General features: G+C 36.7%; 1 protein-coding gene and 1 pseudogene across 1 annotated transcript in view; one reads left to right on the forward strand and one right to left on the reverse strand.

Annotated features, from left to right (window-relative positions):
* Positions 1 to 13,550, reverse strand: part of LOC125860573 (inositol hexakisphosphate and diphosphoinositol-pentakisphosphate kinase VIP1-like) — a 470,733-nt gene that overhangs the window by 21,907 nt on the left and 435,276 nt on the right. The gene's annotated exons all lie outside the window — the stretch shown is intronic.
* On the forward strand, positions 1,736 to 12,931 carry LOC125857613 (bi-functional coumaroyl CoA and feruloyl CoA ortho-hydroxylase F6H2-1-8-like; annotated as a pseudogene).

Below are 13,550 nucleotides of genomic sequence, written 5' to 3' on the forward strand. Positions count from 1 at the left end.
ACAATTTGGCTCAAGAGGCTTTCTTTTGGTGTTGTCAACAATGTGTTAGGCTCAAATGGTGTCAAAATAAATGCACACCTTCTCAAGATAGTCACACAAGATTATGATCATTGGATTCCATCTTTTAAATAAAGCCCAAGATCACGCCTCACATTTACCAACATGTAAAAAATTAGACTAACAAAGCAAATTATTGGACTCCACACATATACTTTCAACTAAGACCTCACCACACATGAAATTTCAAAATACACTTATTTAGCACATCCCAAAAAGATCAAAAACGTACATGCGATGTTCATTGCAATGTTTACATCAAACAAAGCTAGTCAAGAAAAGATTCAATGAGATCACTCAAAAGTGAAACCACATCGATTTCATTCTTGCAACACCAACAATATACATCATGCTCATCATGATTACTATTCAAGACAAAAATATTGAATACAATCGATCCTCGAATCATTATCAATGAAAACTCAAGTATTTCACAATATTTCAAACTCATGTAGGGTTGCAAAATTGAGAGAAAACTAAAAAGAAAAAATAGATACACTAAACCCAATAAAACACTATAATATTAACAAGAGTAAACTAATACAATTTTCCACAAATAGAAAATAACAAAATACAAAACAACAAGGGGACTATTGGCTAAAAGGCCCTCACCCCACCAAAAAGAAATAAGTAGTGTCCTCAATGCAAATAAAATAAAGTACGGGAGGCAGAGTCTAAGCCCGTGGAGCACTCTCATCAAAAGTCTCAGGAAGGGAAGCATCACCCTTAGGCATTAGTGCTTGTCAATAAAATCATTAGAGGCGGCAAGGAAGTATCAACTGGGGCATTAATGACTGTCACCATACTCGGAGGAATGGTGGAGTTTGAAGAAACTTTACTAATACCAACCACTAAAGTTTCCCGAAGGGATCTCTCAAGGGTCGCCTCAACAATCGCCTCCTCGATCTCATGCAACTCCGTAAGAGTCTGTACAATACCACTCTCATCCTCCTCATGCCTCAATTCCTTCTTATTTATCTTCTCGGCCAACTTATCATCGACCCTCTCAATATCCATATCTGCATCAACAACACTTACGACTAACTCAGGCTGAACACTAGAAATAGGCTCACTGCTAGGCATCACTGGGGGCACAAAGGCTAGTGTATCTGAAGGGGAACATCGCCCCATAACATAGAGAGGTTGGTAGATTGCAGTTGAGTCGCATATGATCGCAAAGTAGCAAGGTCTTCCCTCATGGTGACTAGTGCACCAAAACTACCCTCGACCTTCTCCTGGCCTATAATCTCACACTGAGGTTGTCCAACCTCACACCATGAGCCTCAATCATCCCCTCACACTTATTCACCCTGTCCATCAAAGGAGCCAAGGCCCGCTCAATAGCCATGTTTATAATCCTGGGCATGTCCCTCTAAACCCTTGTGACTCTAACATTCACTGATCGGGCAAGACTACCCATTTGAAATATCAGCATTTGGGTCAAGGGGGGACAAGTAATAGGAACAGTAGCAACAACAACAATAGAAGAAGTACAAGTAGGAGTAGCAGTAAAAGAAGGCACAACCTGAGAGGAAGGTATACATGCCTGCTCCATAGAAGGAGAAGGTGTGCTGGTCTCAGATGCTAGACTCAATGGATCAACTACGGGTATAGTATCTGGTGGTGGCGGCTTCCTCCAAGCCGCATAGTCCTGTAAACAATCAACCTCAAACTTCCTATGTCATTGGATGAGAAAAATGAAAAAGCTTAAGAGTGGAGGGATAGTATAAAACATGGTGGTAATACACAAAATGATAGCAATCTTTAGCCTCCTCAATAAGGTAACTTTTTGGATTTTCTGTTATGTGTAATTTATACGTCACATTATTTTTAGTAAATAAAAAACATACGTGTAGTATTACGAATTTTCATGAGTTTCATATCTTTAATAGAATTATATTGCATATGTAGGATTTTTTTCTATCCGTTTTACAATAATATATCTAGTATAATTCCACAAGTAGGGTATGGAGAGGATAGGATGTACATAGATCTTATTTCTACCTTTGTGGGGGTAATAATGTTGTATCTGAAGGAATATGAAAACACTCTTAGTGAAATTCTTGACTTTGACATTAAATTACCTTACCATAAAATTTCGTACGCTCTTAACGAAATTCTTGACTTTGTCACTCGTTTATAGGAACCAAGTCTTAGAGTATCAAAAGTGGGCTAAACTGTAATGACCCGAGAGCACCCCCTAGCCGTTACCGGCATATTCAACCTCTCGGAGGTCTTATACAAGACCTTAGCATTCATCATAACATTTATCATAGAAAAATAGTGGAAGATTTAAAACTTTTTCATAATATAACACAAGACTTAAAAAGTCACCTCATTTAAACCTTTAATACGAAATCGGAGTACTACGTCTCAGGTAGCCATCTTAAAATACGACTACAACACTAGAGGGACACAACCCTTACAATTAAAAAAAAACTACTATCTAGTACATTGAACTTAAGGAAACTCTTTAACATAAAGGTCCTTGAATCTTTAAGGACACACCCGAACTTGGGAATTGTAAGCCAAGCTCATCACTTCTAGGAAAGGCCCTTTAGCCACCACCACTACCACTTCGTGTAAAAAGATGAAGAAGAATGGTGTTAGTACAAGAATGCACTAAGTATGATAACCATGCAAAAACATGCTTTTAAAAGGACATTTAGTTGGAAACCATGCATCATGCCTTTTTAGAGAAACTTCAAGAACATTTAGTACAATAGGCACAATATAAACCACATACATAATCATACACACAGAAACCATTCATAATAGCACACAGAACCACTTATAACATTTTAGGCACATTCAATGCATACAATACATTACCTTCCCCTTTATCTTAACTCCTTTCCTCAAGCAACCCTTAGGGAATACTTGGTGCAATGTATCACCTTAAGGTTACCAAGGGTGAACTTACATAGAGGCTTCATCAATCCAACCACATATATTCATAGAGTCATAAGCACACCATAAGACATAGTTTTCACATAGGAACCATCACCTACGATAACCCCTAAGTCACACTAGTGTAATGTGCAAGTAGCATCCTATAATACTACTCACACCAAGTATTCCTAAGAAGCCACCATAGACTAGGCACATCATATTCAACAATTCACAACATCTTCATTTAACATCAGACATAATACCAACATACTTCATGACATCATATAAGGACTCATTCCTTTACTACATCATTAGTCATAATCCATTTAGTTCATATCATAGGTAAGCCACCCTTACAACCCCTTCACAAGCTCACTTGTGAAATGTACACATGGAGTCCCATACCCCCACATATACTAAGAAAACCCATTAAGAAGTCATAAGTGTAATTAACATGCATAATCATACTTCATGTCTTGACATAAGTAAAGTCAACCTTAACATGCTTCCATACTAACATACATAGACCATAGTCTTCATTACATAAAGAGCCTAATCATAACCTCTGTTAGAGTCCGCTTGTGCAATGCATAAGTAGGGTCCATAGTCCTACCTACACTAAGGAACTCTTCAAGAAATCATGACTAGAGTTCATATTCTTATCTTAGGACATTTCTTAACTTTTGGGAGACATTGCCATAGCTGACATAGACCATGTGAGCTACATGGAATCCGGTGTTCTACTCCCACACCGAAAAGAGAGCTTGCCAAGGTAGGACTTGCATACATAATAGCTATCTAGTGGATCCACTAAGCTAAGACCTACGAGGGCACGTAGTTATGGAACAAGGATATTGCTACTAGAAAGCTTGACTTACTAGGCGTGGAGGTTTCCATCTCATGAGACAACATCTATGTTGGGAACTCTGACTTGCTAAACGTGAAGGTTCTCTTGTGGGAAGCCGAACTTGCTAAACGTGAAGCCCCCACTCTCATTTTTCATTTCACTAGGTGCTAAGCTCCAACTCCCTTTTTAAACATCTTTAAGCCTTTATTTAACATTAGTTCATAAAATAGGCTTTAGGGACTTAACCCCTCATATCATATAGCTCAAAGGTTTCTAAGATGAGAATGACCTTTCACATAGTCATACCATATTCTTAACGTAGTCTAGTTTAGAGTAGAATTGAGGAAACCTTTCAAGAGACCCACTTTCACTAGATTGTCATAAACCTTATTCATTCATTCATGTGTGTGTACATATATGAGAAAGCCTTTCACATAAACACCTTTATACAACACATATTCATACCTTGCTAATCATACACTTTACATGCATAATAAGATGTAAGGGTGCATATAAGAGTTAACCTTTCAATAGACACCGTAACACATCATATTCATAGCTATACATGTAGAGTGTGTGTGTGCATATTGGTCCTCATAGTGCCATAATAGCAACAATATTGATATTGAGTGCACTTCCCTTCAAGGGATCACAACACATTCACAATGTCCCCAAATCATTAGCAATTCACATATAAAGCCTTTAGGGATTCTACACCACACACCCACACTTCATCATAGGAGACAAGGACACATTCAATATTGAAGAGGTACTCCTAACATGTATATGATCAAACATTCATATAGGGGTTATATAGGTAGGGGTCATTCCACAATAGTACTTAGCAAAATCAATCATGTATACCACACCTTATCCCTAACATTATCCTTCACATTATACTCCTCATCATCAACACACTTTAAACATCATGCTAGCATTGAGGATTCATACATAACCTTAATAGCACAACTTCAAAACATATGCATCATAATCGTTAATTCACATCACATCTATTGCCTTTATGGCCATGATCTTCAACATGCATAGATAGACAAGAAGTAAACACCGCCACCATTAGTGGACCAAACCACACAACATCAATTTTCATACTATAGACTAGAAGTTAGGTCAACTTACCAATTCTCCAAGCCATGATCACCATGGATCAATCCTCAACAATTCATAATCAATTGACATAGATAGCAATAGGAATCAACAATGTAATTCAATAACATATACATAATCTAAGTACAATTCTATAAACAAAGGGATCAACCCATAACTTTGCCCATAAGGCCATAATTCTCAACTCATTAGTATATCAACAATTCAACATGAATAAGTATAGATAATCATAGGAAACATCAATACAATCTAATCTAAACATAATTTTACCAATAGAGATCATATTCACAAAGTCCCACATCATAGGCCAATTTTCAAGAATTTGGGGATCATGGGTTCTTCAAGAATTCCTTTGAAAATTGTCTTAAAAACATTAATTCCACATTAATTCATCAATAGAATAATTTAGAAAATCGTTTGACAAGGGACCCATGTTTAGATTGAAAATTGGGAATTTTGGTCTTTGAATAACTTTTGAAAATCTTTGATAGAACTCCTTGAATGAGAGGTTATTCAAGAATCAAGAGTTACCATACCTTAATTATTGAAGACCTGTGAAATTGAAAAAGAAATCAGTTGACAATCCATCTTTTAGGTTGAGCTTCATCAAGGTCTTCAATGGAGTTTTTGAGAGAATCTATTTTGAGAGGGAAGGGTCAATTTGAAGAAGAATGAGGTCTAGTTCTAGATTTTGGGGTTTTAACCAACTTAAATTACCATAAAATAGGTAGAATAACCATTTATAATAATTTTCCAAAGTACCCGAAGTACCCCTCACTTAGTTGGACCTTTTAAACAAGTCGAACTTGAGTTTTATTTTTGTAGATTTCGTCGGAAAACTAGTTCGCGACGCGGTGGTGTTCCCACAAGTTTATGTAAATTAAATTTGGTGACAGTAGAGTCCGTGACATGTCCACGATGCGGACCAAACTTTTGGCCCTTGGTAGAGCTAGTCCGCGACGTGGACATGCTCCCTCCATGAGCAACTTCAAGCTGCCTTGGCAGCTTGTTTGGCCAAGGGTTGGGGTCCTCCTCGGGGACCCTTAGGGTGGTCCCGGGCGTCGTACCCGAACGTTTTGACCCTAAAAATATTTATTAAGACACTAGGGTCACCTTCACTGATTTTAGACTCCAAACAACACATAAAAATATGAACAACATACTAGAACAGACCAACACGTAAAAGACTAGTTTCCGAATGCCTTGGTCGTCCCTTGACGTTTGACTTCCAAACTCTTTAAAACTTACTAAAAGAGTTGTTTTTCATTATTTTAACAAGTTATTATTGCATAAAACCCATGTGAGGCTCTACTTTATCCTACTTCATTTTGAGTGTCGTTACAATATCTCCCAGTTAGGAACATTCGTCCTCGAATGACACTTAAAATACTTTTGAGGATTCAATGACCCAACTAGCAGCTCACAATACACAACATACAACATCAACATAAGAGCACACATCAAGGAGGAACATCAACTCCACATAAAAGGCTCGAAACAACTTTGTGCAATTTAAGAAAGTAGCAACACATTTACCAACTCCTTATGCATCAACTTTATTATTTCCCATTTCATTGGAGGAACTTCCTTCTCCAAATCATCATTCTCATTTCAACCACCAAAGATACACAACATGCAACTATCTCATTAAAGCACATTATGCAACTTTATCATAAGAAATTATTTCAGCATGCTTTTCAAATAAACTCATGCAACACAAGCAAGTAGAAACTTTATTCACCGCTCACAATGCATCAACCACATAGGCCTTTCTCATGTTAATAGGAGGAACTACCTTCTCATAATCATGACATGATATTTACCCCTTTTATATCATCATAGAGTCCAATATGCAATGGCTTTCAAATGCACACATAGACATGATCAACATTTCCACTCATGTGGCAATTAAGCAATTCATACTAGTTACACCCTAACATGAGGATTATAGATCATCTACTAGTCTTATCATTTAATCATCATAATATGAAGATCATGCATGGCATTACCATGTTTAGTTATGTTCAAGGAGGGACTACCACCTCCTAGTCACAACATACACACATGGCATCATAAACTCATAAGCAAGCATTACATTCATTTAAGGAGAAATTCTCAACTCCTAACCTAAGCATGCTCATACTCTCTTCCCCATGAAGTCAAGAGTGCATTCACCATATAAAGATGAATATTGTTATGAGAAACATGAATTTTATTACTAAAATTCCATTTTTATGTAATAAGAATCCTTCAAAACATGCATAACATAGTGTCTTCTAAGACATGCATAACATACGGAGATCATACAACTCATAATCATATGCAAGACTCAAAACATGAACAAGCTACTAGGAACTCTTTGGTCACAAGCTTGAATAAGAATAGAAGGAAAAGATAAGGATATCAACAACCTTACTACTCACTTATCATTCCCCACTTAGGGTAAACCCATCTAAGAGCACATTAAAGTAACCAAGAGAACTATCACTTACCAATTAAGCACAATGTCCCCCCGCTTGGGATCAATTTATGCAACCTCCTTTAATCATTACCTTAGGTGTAACTTTCCGCTCAACCATGCCTAGGCATTATCTAAACACCCTCTTTGAATGACCATACTTAAGATCAACCTTACAAGACAACTATCCTCTTTAGAGTTGGTCAATATCTATTCTCTTATCCTTCCCATGAACTAAGGGGTAGATGCAACTCTCTAAGTTAACCTTAGAGCAAAACACTATCCCAACTCATGGAACAAAATCCCCTTTTTCCACTCTTAGGGCAAGCCTACACAATAACTCTGATTCACACAAGGACAACCATGAAGCATCATTCATAAGAGAAAAGCAACTTTCAACTCACACTAGTTACCATATTTCTTCAAAACTCCTCAAATCTACACCATGACTTTCTACTATCATTACCCATCACCATAAAGCTACTCATCATCCTAAAAAGGATTTCATTCTTACCATAACGACTCTTATCATATGAGAACTATACCACCATACAACATTTTCAATGTAATGCTCCTAACCTTATAGGTCACACATAGCCATGATTGGTATCACAATACGATTTCCAAATCTACCTTCATATATACTCATATAGTCACCACATCATAATAAGCATTAAAACTCACATTTCCTTCCCTCAATCCTTGCAATATCACCCCTTCCAAGTAATCACATCTAGAAGACCACCGGACAAGGGAAAATAAGAGAGAGAGAGATCATCTGGAGTTAAGCTCTACGACACGACACAAGAGTAATGAAGAAAGTGAAACTTCTATCGTCCTATAGCCTCTCGCTCATAGATGTGTCGCGACTCACACCGATGAACAAGACTCTACTAGACATGGCTCATAAGACGTTGAATCCTAAGACCATTTTCATAACCTTATGCTCTGATACCAAGTTTGTAACGACCCGAGAGCACCCCCAAGCCGTTATCGGCATATTCGACCTCTCGAAGATCTTATATAAGACCTTAGCATTCGTCATAGCATTTATCATAGAAAATTAGCTGAAAATTTAAAACTTTTTCATAATATAACACAAGACTTAAAAAGTCACCTCATTTAAACCTTTAATATAAAATCGGAGTACTACATCTCAAGGTAGCTATCTTAAAACATGACTACAACACAAGAGGGACACAACCCTTTCAATACAAAAGAAACTACTATCTAGTACATTGAACTTAAGGAAACTATTTAACATAAAGGTCCTTGAATCTTTAAGGACACACCCGAACTTGAGAATAGTAAGCCAAACTCATCACTTCTAGGAAAGGCCCTTTAGCCACCACCACCTACATTTGGTGTAAAAAGATGAAGAAGAATGGTGTTAGTACAGGAATGCACTAAGTATGATAACCATGCTTTTAAAAGGACATTTAGTTGGAAACCATGCATCATGCCTTTTTAGAGAAACTTCAAGAAAATTTAGTACAATAGGCACAATATAAACCACATACATAATCATACACACAGAAACCATTCATAATAGCACATAGAGCCACTTATAACATTTTAGGCACATTCAATGCATACAATACATTACCTGCCCCTTTATCTTAACTCATTTCCTCAGGCAACCCTTAGGGAATACTTGGTGCAATGTATCACCTTAAGGTTACCAAGGGTGAACTTACATATAGCCTTCACCAATCCAACCACATATATTCATAGAGTCATAAGCACACCATAAGACATAGTTTCCACATAGGAACCATCACCTAAGACAACCCTTAAGTCACACTAGTGCAATGTGCAAGTAGCATCCCATAATACTACTCACACCAAGTATTCCTAAGAAGCCACCATAGACTAGGCACATCATATTCAACAATTCACAACATCTTCATTTAGCATTAGACATAATACCAACATACTTCATGACATCATATAAGTACTCATTCCTTTACTACATCATTAGTCATAACCCATTTAGTTCATATCATAGGTAAACCACCCTCACAACCCCTTCACAAGTTCACTTGTGCAATGTAACATGGAGTCCCATACCCCCACATATACTAAGCAATCCCATTAAGAAGTCATTAGTGTAATTAACATGCATAATCATACTTCATGTCTTGACATAAGTAAAGTCAACCTTAACATGCTTCCATATTAACATACATAGACCATAGTCTTCATTACATAAAGAGCCTAATCATAACCTCTGTTAGAGTCCGCTTGTGCAATGCATAAGTAGGGTCCATAGTCCTACCTACACTAAGGAACTCTTCAAGAAATCATGACTAGAGTTCATATTCTCATCTTAGGACATTTCTTAACTTTCGGGAGACATTGCCATAGCTGACATAGACCATGTGAGCTACATGGAATCCGGTGTTCTACTCCCACACCGAAAAGAGAGGGTACTACTTGCCAAGGTAGGACTTACATACATAATAGCTATCTAGTGGATCCACTAAGCTAAGACCTACGGGGGCACGTAGTTATGGAACAAGGATATTTCTACTAGAAACCTTGACTTACTAGGCGTGGAGGTTTCCATCTCATGAGACAACATCTATGTTGGGAACCCCGACTTGCTAAACGTGAAGGTTCTCTTGTGGGAAGCCAAACTTGCTAAACGTGAAGCCCCCACTCTCATTTTTTATTTTACTCGGTGCTAAGCTCCAACTCCCTTTTAAAACATCTTTAAGCCTTTATTTAGCATTAGTTCATAAAATAGGCTTTAGGGACTTAACCCCTCATATCATATAGCTCAAAGGTTTCTAAGATGAGAATGACCTTTCATCATAGAACCTACATTATGTGAGAATGACCTTTCACATAGTCATACCATATTCATAACATAGTCTAGTTTATAGTACAATTGAGGAAACCTTTCAAGAGACTCACTTTACTAGATTATCATAAACCTTATTCATTCATTCATGTGTGTACATATGTGAGAAAGTCTTTCACATAAACACCTTTACACAACACATATTCATACCTTGCTAATCATACACTTTGCATGCATAATAAGATGTAAGGGTGCATATAAGAGTTAACCTTTCAATAGACACCATAACACATCATATTCATAGCTATACATGTAGAGTGTGTGTGCGCATATTGGTCCTCATAGTTCCATAATAGCAACAACATTAATATTTAGTGCACTTCCCTTCAAGGGATCACAACACATTCACAATGTCTCCAAATCATTAGCAATTCACATATAAAGCCTTTAGGGATTTTAGAACACACACCCACACTTCATCATAGGAGACAAGGACACATTCAACATTGAATAGGTACTCCTAACATGTATATGATCAAACATTCATATAAGGGCCATATAGGTTGGGGTCATTCCACAGTAGTACTTAACATAATCAATCATGTAAACCATACCTTATCCATAATATTATCATTCACATTATACTCCTCATCATCAACACACTTTAAACATCATTCTAACATTGAGGATTTTGATACATAACTTTCATAGCACAACTTCATAAACATATGCATCATAATCCTCAATTCACTTCACATCAATTGCCTTCAAGGCCATGATCTTCAACATGCCTATATAGACAAGAAGTAAACACCACCATAAGTGGACCAAACCACACAACATCAATTTTCATACTATAGTCTAGAAGTTAGGTCAGCTTACCAATTCTCCAAGTCATGATCACCATGGATCAATCCTCAACAATTCATAATCAATTGACATAGATAGCAATAGGAATCAACAATGTAATTCAATAACATATACATAATCTAAGTACAATTCTATAAACAAAGGGATCAACCCATAACTTTGCCCATAAGGCCATAATTCTCAACTCATCAATATAACAACAATTCAACATGAATAATTATAGATGATCACAGGAAACATCAATACAATCTAATTGAAACATAATTTTACCAATAGAGATAATATTTACAAAGACCGACATCATAGGCCAATTTTCAAGAATTTGGAGATCATGGGTTCTTCAAGAATTCCTTTGAAAATTGTCTTAAAAATATTAATTCCACATTATTTCATCAATAGAATGATTTAAAAATCGTTTGACAAGGGACCCATGTTTGGATTGAAAATTGGGAATTTTGATCATTGAATCACTTTTGAAAATCTTTGATAGAACTCCTTGAATGAGAGGTTATTCAAGAATCAAAAGTTACCATACCTTAATTATTGAAGACCCATGAAATTGAAAAAGAAATCAGTTGAAAATCCATCTTCTAGCTTGAGCTTCATCAAGGTCTTCAATGGAGATTTTGAGAGAATTTATTTTGAGAGGGAAGGGTCAATTTGAGGAAGAATGGGGTCTAATTCTAGGTTTTGGGGGTTTTAACCAACTTAAAATACCCTAAAATAGGTAGAATAACCATTTATAATAATTCCCCAAAGTACCCAAACTACCCCTCGCTTAGTTGGACCTTTTAAACAAGTCAAACTTGAGTTTTGTTTTCGCAGATTTCATCGGGAAACAAGTTCGCGACGCGGAGGTGTTCCCACAAGTTTTTGGAAATTAAATTTGGTGACAGTAGAGTCCGCGACGCGGACCACACTTTTGGCCCTTCATGGAGCTAGTCCGCGATGCGGACATGCTCCCTCCATGAGCAACTTCAAGCTACCTTGGCAGCTTGTTTGGCCAAGGGTTGGGTTCCTTCTCGGGGATCCTTAGGGTGGTCCCGGGGAGTCGTGCCCGAACGTTTTGACCCTAAAAATATTTATTAAGACACTAGGGTCACCTCCACTGATTTTAGACTCCAAACAACACATAAAAAACATGAACAACATACTAGAATACACCAACACGTAAAAGACTAGTTTTCAAACATCTTGGTCGTCCCTTGACGTTTGACTTCCAAACTCTTTAAAACTGTCTAAAAAGGCTATTATTCATTATTTTAACAAATTATTAATGCATAAAACCCATGTGAGGCTCTACTTTATCCTACTTCATTTTGAGAGTCGTTACATAAACCCTTGCTAAAAAGTTGTTAGAGGTGCTATTGAAGGGTCTCAATATCAATGAAATTGATGAATCTTTAGAACCTCTCTTAATGGGAACTATGAATTTCAACATAAACTACTATCCACCATGCCGAAATAGAAGTATAACCATAGGGGATCGCCAATACTGCGACTTGTCTTGCATCACTCTGCTCTTCCAAGACGACACTGGAGGCCTATATGTCCGAGGGACAAAAGGCATTAATTGGATCCACGTAAATCCAATCAAAGGCGCCTTAACGGTTAAAATAGGTGATTTTTTGCAGATCATAAGCAATGATCGATACAAGAGTATCGAGCATTGTGTAGTAGTTGATTCGAGCAGGGCTCGAATATCCATACCGCTATTTATGAATGCTCGCCTTGATAGTGTCATTGGCCCATTTTCACAAATGCTGAAAGATGTAGAAAAACAGTGTACAAACATAACTTGCATTCTAATTATTGGGATTATTTTTACCGTAAGAGGCCTTCTGGTAATGCATCCTTAGATTTTGCTAAAATTTGATATTTTAATCTACTAATTTCTTGTTATGTGAATGTTATTGTATTGTCAAATTTGTTATCATGTAACGACAAAAAGTCTCTCTTTACATAACCAGGGAGTTGGTACGATTGTGTCGTTATCTTGTTTTGTTCTAATCATTTAATAATCTTATTTTACACTTTATCCTACTTTTTGTTTATAAGAACTTCACCCCATTTATTTTTCTTTGTAATATTGAAAGTTTATTCTTCAAATCGTTGGTGTGTAACACTGTGATAATTTTAAACTTGAACTCTAAAATTTGAAAAATAGGCTTTCCTTAAAGAGGATATCGAATATAGAATAAGAAAAAAGATGGACTCATGATGGTTGGTAATTATCTTCGCCATCAATTAAAGATCTCAAGTTTAGAAATGTATTTGCATTCAATTTTGAATAGGATACTGAATACAAAATATAAGGGGGGGAAACACTTACCTAAATGACGCTTATCATATTCTAAGATCGTGACCGGTAGTAACTATCTCCATCATTAACAATAGATTTTGAGTTTAGAATAAATTTACTTTCACTCCTAGCACTGGTATCAAATAAAGGGTGACAAAACCCCCCAATCATCAAAGATTGTCAAAGGTAGTTT

Source organism: Solanum stenotomum, chromosome 3, assembly GCF_019186545.1.
Source record: "Solanum stenotomum isolate F172 chromosome 3, ASM1918654v1, whole genome shotgun sequence".
NCBI classification, from domain to species: domain Eukaryota; kingdom Viridiplantae; phylum Streptophyta; class Magnoliopsida; order Solanales; family Solanaceae; genus Solanum; species Solanum stenotomum.